The sequence below is a fragment of the Alligator mississippiensis genome, chromosome 5, assembly GCF_030867095.1.
Source record: "Alligator mississippiensis isolate rAllMis1 chromosome 5, rAllMis1, whole genome shotgun sequence".
NCBI lineage: Eukaryota > Metazoa > Chordata > Crocodylia > Alligatoridae > Alligator > Alligator mississippiensis.
In genome coordinates this window covers 220,356,185-220,368,546 of record NC_081828.1, presented here as the reverse complement: position 1 = coordinate 220,368,546, position 12,362 = coordinate 220,356,185, and positions in this window count along the sequence as shown.

Genomic DNA, 12,362 nt, shown 5'->3' with positions numbered 1-12,362 from the left:
ACTTGTGGTCGTTATTCCTTGTTACTCCAGGTAGTGCTTGGGGGAACAGGGATTCTCCTGTTCCCCACGGGTCTCCCCTGATAAGTTTACAGACGGCCACCAGATCCCCTCTCAGCCTTCTCTCATGGAGGCTGAACAGGTTCAGGTCCCGTAGCCTCTCCTCATAGGGTCTGCCCTGCTGCCCCCTGATCATGTGGGTGGCCCTCCTTTCATAGATTCATAGATGTTAGGGTCGGAAGGGACCTTAATAGATCATCGAGTCCAACCCCCTGCATCGGCAGGAAAGAGTGCTGGGTCTAGATGACCCCAGCTAGATACTCATGTAACCTCCTCTTGAAGATCCCCAGGGTAGGGGAGAGCACCACCTCCCTTGGGAGCCCGTTCCAGACCTTGGCCACTCGAACTGTGAAGAAGTTTTTCCTAATGTCCAGTCTAATTTCCTAATGTCCAGTCCTTTGGACCCTCTCAATGCTGTCCACATCCTTCCTGAAGTGCGGCGCCCAGGTAGCCCCAGAAGTACTGCTCTAGTGGTGTCGCTGTCCTCTCTGGGTGTTATTCATATGTTCTCAGTGTTGAGGTCTCCATGATTGTGGTTTTGTCAAAAAGTGAAGCCAGAAGATCCCAACACCAATCTTATCTTCAAGAACTGGCACAGGTTTGGGCAGGTTTACTGTCCACGAGCCATAGCCCAAACACAACTGTGATCTGGCCAAGATGTTATTGCATGTATGCCCATGACAAGCTATCAGTACACGAGCATGTAGGCTCCCTGAGGGAAATACACAGGTCCCATGCTTTGCAATTCTTCTTTTATAGGTTTCATAGATTTTTAGGGTCAGAAGGACGTCAGTATACCATCGAGTCCAACCCCCTGCCCTGGGCAGGAAAGAGCACTGGGGTCAGATGACCCAGCCAGGTGCTTGTCCAGTCTCCTCTTAAAGACCCCCAAGGTAGGGGAGAGCATCACCTCCCTTGGAAGCCCATTCCAAATTTTGGCAACCCTCACCATAAAGAAATTGTTCCGAATGTCTAATCTAAATCTGCTCTCCATCAGTTTATGGCCATTGTTCCTAGTAACCCCAAGGGGTGCTCTCATAAACAGCGCGTCTCCTATTTCTTGCCGCCCTGCCCTGATAAATTTGTAGATGACCACAAGTTCACCTCTCAGCCTCGGTTTGTGGAGGCTGAAGAGATTCAGGTCTCTCAACCTCTCCTTGTAGGATCTTAGCTGCAGGCCCCTAACCATACGAGTGGCCTCCTCTGAACCCTCTCAAGGTTGTCCACATCCCTCTTAAATTGCAGTGCCCAAAACGACTCAGTACTCCAGCTGCGGTTTGACCAAGGCCGCATAGAGGGGAAGGATCACTTCCTTAGATCTGCTTGTGATGCACCTGCGAATGCAAGGAAGAGAGCGGGTAGCTTTCCTGATCCCTTCGTCACATTGACAACTCATGTTCATCTCTGAGTCGACTATGACTCGGAGATCCCTTTCTGCTGTGCTGCTTAGAAAGTCACCCCCCAGTCTGTAAGTGTTGGTGATTGGTTCTCCCTAGATGTAGCACTATGCACTTATCCTTGTTAAACTGCGTCCTATTCTGTTCTGCCCACATTCCCAACCTGTCCAAATCCACCTGAATCCACTTCCTGTCCTCCATTGTGTTTACTTTGCCCCATAATTTGGTGTGGTCTGCAAATTTGGACAGAGTGCTTTCTGCGCCCTCATCCAAGTCACTGATGAAGATATTGAATAGCACTGGTCCAAGGACTGAATCCTGAGGAACTCCACTACCCACATTTTTCCAGGTCAAAAACGACCCGTCTGCCACCACACTGTGTGCGTTCCATAAGCCAATTCTCCGCTCACCTGACCGTGTAGTAATCTATGCCATAATTGCCTAATTTTTTATAATAATGGGATGCAGCACTGTATCAAAGGCCTTTTAAAAATACAAGTAGATGACATCTACCTCAACTCCTGCATCCAAACGTTTTGAGACCTGGTCATAAAAAGAAACAAGGTTAGTCAGGAAGGATCTACCTGCTGTGAACCCATGCTGGTTGCCCTTCAGTACTATTTTTCCTACTGGACTCTCACAAATGTGAGCATTAATCATTTTTCAAAGGTTTTCCCAAGGCTCTGTTCTTGGACCTGTACTCTTTAATGTCTTCATAAAAGATCTGGACATTGGTGTCAAAAGTGGACTGGCTAAGTTCACTGACAACACCAAATTTTGGGGAAGTGTCCATACTGGAGGACAGACTGGTGATTCAGTCAGACCTCGATAGGCTTGCAAGGTGGGTGGATGAAAACCTGATGGCATTCAATACAGAGAAATGCAAGGTGCTTCTCCTTGGGAATAAAAACCCACATCACATTCGTAGGCTCGGCAATGCTACAGTCACTAACACCACGGCTGAGAGAGACTTGGGGGTTCATGACTGACCACAAGATGAACATAAGCCATCAATGCAGTACTGCAGCTGGCAAAATGAACAAAACTCTGGCTGCATCTACCAATGCATCTCAAGCAAGACCCAGGATGTCATCCTCCTGCTGTACTTGGTCTTGGTGAGGCTGCAGCTGGAGTACTGCATCCAGTTCTGGGCTCCACAATTTAGGAAGAATGAGGAGAAACTTGAAAGAGTCCAAAGGAGAGCCATGCATGTGATCAGAGGGCATGTGAGTAGGCCTTATGAAGAGAGACTGCGAGCTATGGGACTCTTCAGTCTGGAGAAGTGCAAGCTCAGGGGGGACCTGGTGGCTCCCTATAAATGTATAAGGGCTGTGCATCAGGATCCGGGGGAACACCTGCCCACCAGAGCGCCCCAAGGGATGACAAGGTCAAATGGTCATAAACTTCTCCAAGACCGTTTTAGGCTGGACACAAGGAAAAACTTCTTTACTGTCCGAGCCCCCAAGGTCTGGAACAGATTCCCCTCAGAGGTGGTGCAAACACCTACTCTGGACACTTTAAAGAAAAAGTTGGATGCGTATTTTGCTGGGACCCTTTCACCCTAGCTGACTTCCTGCCCCTTGGGCAAGGGGCTGGACCTGATGATCTCACGAGGTCCCTTCCAGCCATAACGAGTATGAAATGTAACAAGGAACAGTTGTCACAAACTGACAGAGAACAGATTTAGGCTGGATATCAGGAAAAACTTCATGGAAAGGGTGGCCAAAATTTGGAATGGGCTTCAGACAGAGGTGGTGGTCTCCCCTACCTTGTGGGTCTTTAAGAGAAGGCTGGACAGGCATCTGGCTGGGGTCATCTGACCCCAGCACTCTTTCCTGCCCAGGCAGGGGGCTGGACTCCATGACCTGTCGCGGTCCCTTCTGACCCTAACATCTATGAATCTATGAAATCATGTTGTCAAGAAACTGCTGCATCTGGAAGCACCAGGAGTTACAAGCATGGGGAAGATGTAAGTGAAGGCAGGTTGATGAAATGAAGAAGGATCTATCAATATGAAATGTGAGACAGGCCTGATCACGGACAGAGCAGTGGGGAGAAAGATGTAAACCACCAACCAACAGAGCTCGAGGGTAAGACTGTTGAAACAGGCAGTAGACTATGAGACTCCAGAGGTCACATTGAATCATAGAAAGTTGGAGCTGAAAGGGACTCCAAGAGGTCACATCTAATCCAACCCCCTGCTCAAAGCAGGACCAGCCCCAACTGCATCATCCCAGCCAAGGCTTTGTCTAGCCAGGTCTTGAAAACCCCCAAGGACAGCGCTTTCACCACCTCTCTGGGTAACCTACACAGTCAAAACCTACACAGTCAAATGGGTCGTTAACTGGCTGGAGGGCCGCACCCAGACAGCGGTGGTGGACGGGTCGTTTTCGACCTGGAGGGCTGTGGGCAGTGGGGTCCCCCAGGGCTCGGTCCTCAGGCACGCGCTGTTCAACATGTTCATCAGTGACTTGGACGAGGGGGTGAAAAACACCCTGTTCAAATTTGCTGATGACACTAAGATGTGGGGAGAAGTGGGCACGCTGGAAGGGAGGAATAGGCTGCAATTGGACTTAGACAGGTTAGGGGGGTGGGCAGATGAGAACAGGATGTGTTCAACACTGACAAGTGCAAGGTGCTGCACCTGGGGAGGAAGACCCAGCAGCAGACCTACAGGCTGGGGAGCTCCCTTCTCGTCAGTGCAGAGGCAGAAAAGGATCTTGGAGTCATTATTGATGCCACAATGAACATGGGCCGGCAGTGTGGGGACGCGGTCAGGAAGGCCAACCGCACCTTGTCGTGCATCCACAGATGCATCTCGAGCAGGGCCAAGGAGGTGATCCTCCCCCTCTACGTGGCACTGGTCAGGCCACAGCTGGAGTACTGCGTCCAGGTCTGGGCGCCGCACGTCAGGAGGGATGTGGACAGCATGGAGAGGGTTCAGAGGAGGCCACCCGCATGGTCAGGGGCAGCAGGGCAGGCCCTACGAGGAGAGGCGACGGGACCTGAACCTGTTCAGCCTCCACACGAGAAGGCTGAGGGGGATCTGGTGGCTGTCTATTAACTTGCCAAGGAGGACCAGCAGGCATTGGGGGAGTCCCTGTTCCCCCGAGCACTGCCAGGAGTGACTAGAAATAGCGGTCACAAGCTGGCAGAGGGTAGATTCAGACTAGACATCAGGAGGCGCGACTTCACTGTCAGGGCGGCTAGGATCTGGAACCAACTTCCAAGAGAAGTGGTGCTGGCTCCTACCCTGGGGGTCTTTATGGGAGGCTGGATGAACACCTTGCTCCAGTACTCTTTCCTGCCATGGCAGGGGATCAGACTTGATGATCTGTCAAGGTCCCTTCTGACCCGACCAACTATGAAACCATGGAACCTGTTCCACTACCCTCCTCCAGGCTCCCTGGGGAAGTCCTGTGCAGCTCCAGGTTTACAGGCTCTTCTCCAGGAGTCATTTGCTCAGCTCTCCTCAGGGTCCCGGCATCTGTGGGGTGGAGAAGGCACAGGTGGACTACATTGCTGCTGGCACGGGAAAAGGCCCCACTAGTCTCCTGTACTGGCCCAGGACAAAGGCAGCCAGAGGCTTCATTGTGTGGAGAGTAGAAAAACTCCAAGCCCCACAGCTCTTGCTAATAGACTTCTATGGGCATGAGGATGAAGATGAGACCCAATAATTCTGTCCTGGTGCAGGGCAGGGATCACAACACCATGTCAGAGCCTGCAGGGACCGCACTCCCTGGGGAAGAAGCTGGAGGGATGTTGGTGCTGTGTCACATTCACAGGTTAGGGGTGGAGCAGGGATGAAGACAAATGCCAGGTTGGGGTTCTCCAGGGCATGTGAAATGCTCCCAGAGGAGCTGGGAGAACAAGAACAGCCGATCCTTTGGGGCACTGATGTTTGGAAGAGAGAAAATGTTTGTAGAGAGATTACTCCACTGAGGGACAGTGGCTCATGCTGGAAAAGGGAGAACCACCGCTTTGTACCTGGTCCTGGGGAAGGGGACAACAAAAATTTGTTTTTTAGATATATAGGGAGTAAAAGGAAGGCCCAGGGAGGAATAGGAACCCTGCTAAATGGGCAGAAGCAATTGGTGACAGACAGGGGGGACAAGGCTGAACTCCTCAACGAGTTCTTTGCCTCCGTGTTCCTAAGCGAGGGGCAGGACAAGTCTCTCACTGGGGTTGCAGAGAGGCAGCAGCAAGGCGCCAGACTGCCATGCGTAGACCCTGAAATGGTGCACAGTCACTTGGAAGAACTGGATGCCTTTAAGTCGGCAGGCCCGGACGGGCTCCATCCGAGGGTGCCGAAGGCACTGGCCGACATCACTGCAGAGCCACTGGCGGGAATATTTGAACGCTCGTGGTGCACAGGCCAAGTCCCGGAGGACTGGAAAAGGGCCAACGTGGTCCCCATTTTCAAGAAGGGGAGGAAGGAGGACCCGGGCAACTATAGGCCAGTCAGTCTCACCTCCATCCTTGGCAAAGTCTTTGAAAAAATTATCAAGGCTCACATTTGCGAGAGCCCGGTAGGGCAAATTATGCTGAGGGGAAACCAGCACGGGTTCGTGGCAGGCAGATCGTGCCTGACCAATCTAGTCTCTTTCTATGGCCAGGTTACGAAACGCCCGGACACAAGAGGAGGGGTGGATGTCGTACACTTAGACTTCAGGAAGGCCTTTGATACGGTATCCCACCCCATACTGGTGAACAAGTTAAGAGGCTGTGACTTGGATGACTGCACAGTCCGGTGGGTGGCGAATTGGCTGGAGGGTCGCACCCAGAGAGTCGTGGTGGATGGGTCGGTCTCGACCTGGAAGGGTGTGGGCAGTGGGGTCCCGCAGGGCTCGGTCCTTGGACCGATACTCTTCAATGTCTTCATCAGCGACTTGGACGAGGGAGTGAAGTGCACTCTGTCCAAGTTTGCAGATGACACAAAGCTATGGGGAGAAGTGGACACGCCGGAGGGCAGGGAACAGCTGCAAGCAGACCTGGATAGGCTGGACAAGTGGGCAGAAAACAACAGGATGCAGTTCAACAAGGAGAAATGCAAAGTGCTGCACCTAGGGAGGAAAAATGTCCAGCACACCTACAGCCTAGGGAATGACCTGCTGGGTGGCACAGAGGTGGAAAGGGATCTTGGAGTCCTAGTGGACTCCAAGATGAACATGAGCCAGCAGTGTGACGAAGCCATCAGAAAAGCCAATGGCACTTTATCGTGCATCAGCAGATGCATGACGAATAGGTCCAAGGAGGTGATACTTCCCCTCTATCAGGCGTTGGTCAGACCGCAGTTGGAGTACTGCGTGCAATTCTGGGCGCCACACTTCAAGAAGGATGCGGATAACCTGGAGAGGGTCCAGAGAAGGGCAACTCGTATGGTTAAGGGCCTGCAGGCCAAGCCCTACGAGGAGAGACTAGAGAAACTGGACCTTTTCAGCCTCCGCTAGAGAAGGTTGAGAGGCGACCTTGTGGCTGCCTATAAGTTCATCACGGGGGCACAGAAGGGAATTGGTGAGGATTTATTCACCAAGGCGCCCCCGGGGGTTACAAGAAACAATGGCCACAAGCTAGCAGAGAGCAGATTTAGACTGGACATTAGGAAGAACTTCTTCACAGTTCGAGTGGCCAAGGTCTGGAACGGGCTCCCAAGGGAGGTGGTGCTCTCCCCTACCCTGGGGGTCTTCAAGAGGAGGTTAGATGAGCATCTAGCTGGGGTCATCTAGACCCAGCACTCTTTCCTGCTTATGCAGGGGGTCGGACTCGATGATCTGTTGAGGTCCCTTCCGACCCTAGCATCTATGAATCTATAAGGGTCTCGTGGCATGAGAAAGGGACCAGTGAACACTGACTGCTGGGACACGAATAAGGTTATCATGTTACCGTGGCAGCATGACAAGGCCTAAGCAAGATGAAACCTCTCTCTGCTGGATGCTGCAGAGTCAGGAAGAAAGACCGAGGGCCCCAGCCTGGGAGACACCCCCCACAGGGACCAGAGCTCTGTCCCCCCCCAGCCACAGGGTTACAAATACTGCAGCCCTGTCACCAGCATGGGCAGACATTTTAGCCTCTCCCCCGGCATGCAGGACAGCCTCCCAGCCACCGTCTGCCCAGGAGAGGCCTCCCCCGCCAGGGCCTGTGCTCTCGCTCCCCTGCGCTCAAGCATGGTGCCTGCCCATGTTGTCTTGCAGGGCCAAGCCAACTCTCAGGATCTCAAAATTGCACTGTTTGATGGGAGGGTGTGACAGAATTGTACATATACACACAAAAATGAATTAGGTGCATACACACACTAGGCACATACACACATGCTAGGTGCATACACACAGTACATACATACAATAGGTGCATACACATACACTAGGCACACGTGCACATCCAAGATTACCAGTCTAAGCACATGCACACCTATCACCAATTCAAGCACATACACACAGGTGAGTTCCTAACTTGTGTGGTGTGGTACGTGTGTGCTTGGGGTACTTAGGATAACTAGGGTGCTTGCTGACTATGGGAGAGGGAGTCAAGGGTCAAAGATTTCCGTAAGGAGGGGAAGGGGGGAGCTGGATGGGGGTTAAGATGAGAAAGGGAGAATTAAGAGAGTGACAGTTGCTGGGGCCAGGATTAGAACTGGCAGACTGGAAGGGGAGTTGGGGTCAGGTGATCCCTAGGGTTACTTGAGGTCAATGTACCCCAGGGGCTACTTGAGGTCACTTGAGAATAGAGTTATTTAAGGTTAAAGTGGCCCCTGGGGTTACTTAAGGTCACTGTGTCCCGGGGGTTACTTGGGAGGTAAGCCCAGGGTTTGGTGAGCGGATAGCTGGGAGGCAGAGAGAGGGAGCTGAGATGACAGAGACAGACAGACAGACAGACATGGGAGAAAGATCAGTGACAGAAAGCAGAGACTGGAGCAGGGCTGGAGATTAGTAAGACAAAACTGAACTTGGGATTTCAAAATAACAGGTTTATTAAACAGACAACACACCACACAGCCCCATGAATTTATTGGCTCCTACACACACACACACACACACACACACACACACTAGACCAACAGCCTGGACCGATGACGAGCAGAACAAATACCTATTAGGTAGGCCAAGGCAGAGATGGAGCTCAGGCTAGCATCTAGGATTAAGGAGAAGAAAAAGTCCTTTTCCAAGTAAATTGGGAGCAAGAAGAGGGCACCAGGCAATGCAGGGCCCCTGCAAGATGCAAATGGTAATCTTGTGGCTACACCAGATGAGAAAGCTGATATTTTTAACAGTTTCTTTGCCTCTGTTTTCTTGAACAGGGACCGGGATATCCCACCTACCAGAGGTAGGGACAGTCTTGGGGATAGCTCTGTCGGGCCTTCAGTCAGTGCAGATGTAGTTCGGGATCTTCTGGAAGGGCTGGACATTTTTAAATCTGCAGGTCCAGATGCCCTCCACCCAAGGGTGTTGAGGGAGCTGGCAGGGGTCATCGCAGAGCCCTTGACCCAGCTGTATGAGCATTCATGGTCATCTGGCCAGGTGCCGGGGGATTGGAAACTGGCTAATGTGGTCCCAATTTTCAAGAAAGGGAGGAAGGAGGACCCAGGTAACTATCGGCCCATAAGCCTCACCTCGGTGCTCGGCAAGATCTTGGAGAGAATCATCCAGGAGCACATCTGTGGGGGGCCGGCAGGGGAGATCATGCTCAGGGGCAACCAGCATCGGTTCACCAAAGGCAGGTCCTGCCAGACCAACCTGATTGCCTTTTATGGCCAAGTAACTAAATCCTTGGATGATGGTGTCGCTCTAGACTTTAAGAAGGCCTTTGACACTGTCTCTCACCCCATCATCATCAATAAATTAAGCTACTGTGGCATTGATGCCTGCACAGTTGGATGGGTAAAAAACTGGCTGATGGGGTGCACCCAGAGAGGTGGATGGGTTGTACTCAACCTGGTGGGATGTGAGCAGTGAGGTCCTCCAGGGCTCGGTCCTCAGGCCCACACTGTTTAACATCTTCATCAGTGACTTGGACAAGGGGGTGGAAAGCACGCTGTCCAAGTCTGCTGATGACACTAAGATGTGGGGTGAGATGGACACACTTGAAGGGAGAGAGAGGCTGCAACTAGATTTAGACAGACCACAAAAGTGGGCAGACGAGAATAGGATGGGGTTCAACACAGACAAATGCAGGGTGCTGCACTGGGGAGAAGGAATCCACAGCACACGTACAGGCTGGGGAGTTCTCCTCTTGAAAGCACAGAGGTGGAAAGGGATCTTGGAGTCATTATTGACTCCAAGATGAACATGAGCCGCCAATGCCAGACCGCAGCCAGCAAGGCCAGCCATACCTTGTCATGCATCCAAAGGTGCATCTCAAGCCGGTCCAGAGAGGTGATCCTCCCCCTCTATGCGACACCGGTCAGGCCGCAGTTGGAGTACTGCGTCCAGTACTGGGCACCGCACTTCAAGAGGGATGTGGCCAGCATGGAGAGGGTTCAGAGGAGGGCCACCCACTTGGTGAGAGGGCAGCAGGACAGGCCCTACGAGGAGAGACTGAGGGACCTGAACTCATACAGCCTCAGCAAGAGGAGGCTGAGGGGGGGAGCTGGTGGCTGCCTACAAGCTCATTGGGGGGATCAACAGCAAATAGGCAGAGCCCTTTTCTCCCCAGCACCACCTGGGGTGACGAGGAGCAATGGGCATAAGCTGATGGAGAATAGTTTTAGGTTGGAGATCAGAAGGCAATATTTTACAGTTAGGGTGGCCAAAATCTGGAACCAACTTCCCAGGGAAGTGGTCCTCGCCCCTACCTTGGGCAAATTCAAGAGGAGGTTGGATAATCACCTGTCTGAGGTCTTGTGACCCCAGCATTCATTCCTGCCTGTGGCAGGGGGTCAGGCTAGATGACCTGTTCAGGTCCCTCATGACCCTAGCTACTAGGAAACTATCAGCATGGGATGGCCAACCCTGGCTTACTGAGTAAATGATGATGTTATAAGATAGGAGCTGGAGAAAGATCTTGGAGACAGCAGCTTGCAGCGGGATGCACAGATGCCTCTGTGCTCCGATGAAACAAGAGTAGAGAGAGAGAGACTCACCCAACTCGGCATTTTTGAAGTCTTCTTTTACAGGGATTGGCATCCTTTGTTTTAGCACTTGGGGGTTTTTCCATACCCAGAGTATGTCTTTGCAGTTGTTCTTTATTCGTCTTCAGCTTATCTCAGCCCAAGGTCAGTTTGGTCACCAAAGTTGGTATTTCAGCCTGGGAGTGTTCTTGCTGCCCATCTGGCAGGATGTGTGCATTCTTCCTCCTCGTTATATCTCTTGTGCTTGGCCTCAAAGGGATTCTTCAGCCATTCGTTAATTAGTTTACTGACTGGTAACGTACATTTGGTGCCTTGTTGCTTACACAAACAGTTAAATCTTCTTCTCCCATCTCTATGCCATTCTCTCACCATTCACCCTTTTACACACACTGGTACATAAAGGCTAGGCAGAGTTCATTCACTTATGTCAAGCAGAAGGATACAAAATGGAGTTTTCAAGTTGCTTACAGGACAAGACTAACATGGTTACATTTCGCTATTATTACACTTTATGTTAACATCACCTACATTAGTTCAGTTCCTGCTACATAGTTAACAGGGAGTCACGATATAAACATGTACCATGGGTCTGTCTGCACCTGGGGCGTGGAAGTCTTACCCTGAGTGAAGAGAACACCACCCTGGACTTGAGGCAGTGGTCAAGTGAAGGCAGCCTGCTTCTCGGGGGATTTCCTTCCAGGTGGCTGAGACAGCAGAGCCATTGGCAAGGTGGTGCAAGGATGTCATGTGGCTTCAAAGGGGGCTAGGCTCCACTGGCGACGCATGCACCCTGAGCATGGTGATGCACCCCCTACAAAAAGGCGCCACTGATCATTGATCACCACCCTGCTCCCACCATCACTGCCACCACCACCAGCAGTGTCAGCAGGCAGTCAGCGATTGCCGTTGGCCATCGCAAAACACTGCTTGCGGCATCCGTGTGGGGTCTCCGACCCCTGGTCGGCGCTCGCCGCCACCCCCCCACCGCTGACACTGCCGGCAGCATCTGCAGGTGCTCACCACTTACCACCGCTGCACTCCCATCACCATTGCCGTGCCCCCGCAGCTGCTGGGGACACACGGCATTCATGCTAAGCTCCAATGTTCCCTGTGCCAGATTAGCAATATATTCCACTTTCTGGGAAAGAGCATCTGCCCTCCCATTTCTACATTATCTGCAAACAAAAGTGGGAAAAGGAAAGGGCCAAACCCAACACAGCTGTCTCTGGTTGAGTGCTTTGGACACACACAAGTATTCTAGTGCAGTGCGAGTACAATGTGGGTCATCAGGAGGAACCAAGAGCCGTCTGCATAGCTGTGTTCACTCGGCGTTTGGCTGGCAACTGTCAGAAAACCCTGGAGTAATGGGGTAGGGAAAAAGAAAGAGAAAGCTGGAGGCTGCAGTAAGGGATCAATAGAGCAGTGTGCACCTGTAACCTGGCCATCCCTACACAGAGGAGTGTGCAGTGCAGCCGGAAATCTCAGTGGCTCTGTCAGCCACGGCTGTGGACTGAAGGAGCTGCACTCAGACTCGGGGGCAGCTACAGGCACTCGATCACTCTTGGGACTAAAACTTTGTTTGGGGAACATGTCCGGAGGCATTGGGGGTGGCAGGGAATTAAGGTGCAGTGTGTGTTACCACAAAGTTGCTGCTTCCTTACCTTTTACCTGTTCCTTCCCTTTCGCCTGTTGACTTGCAAGCCACAAGTGGGAACTCCCCCTTGCGTCTTGTGCCAGTTTCTTAGAAATTCAACTGGAAACAGGCACATTCAGAATTTATTGAACAAAGTCTCATCCCCTCCCTTCTTTCTGTGGCCATCTCCAACAACAAGAGAAACGAGCCA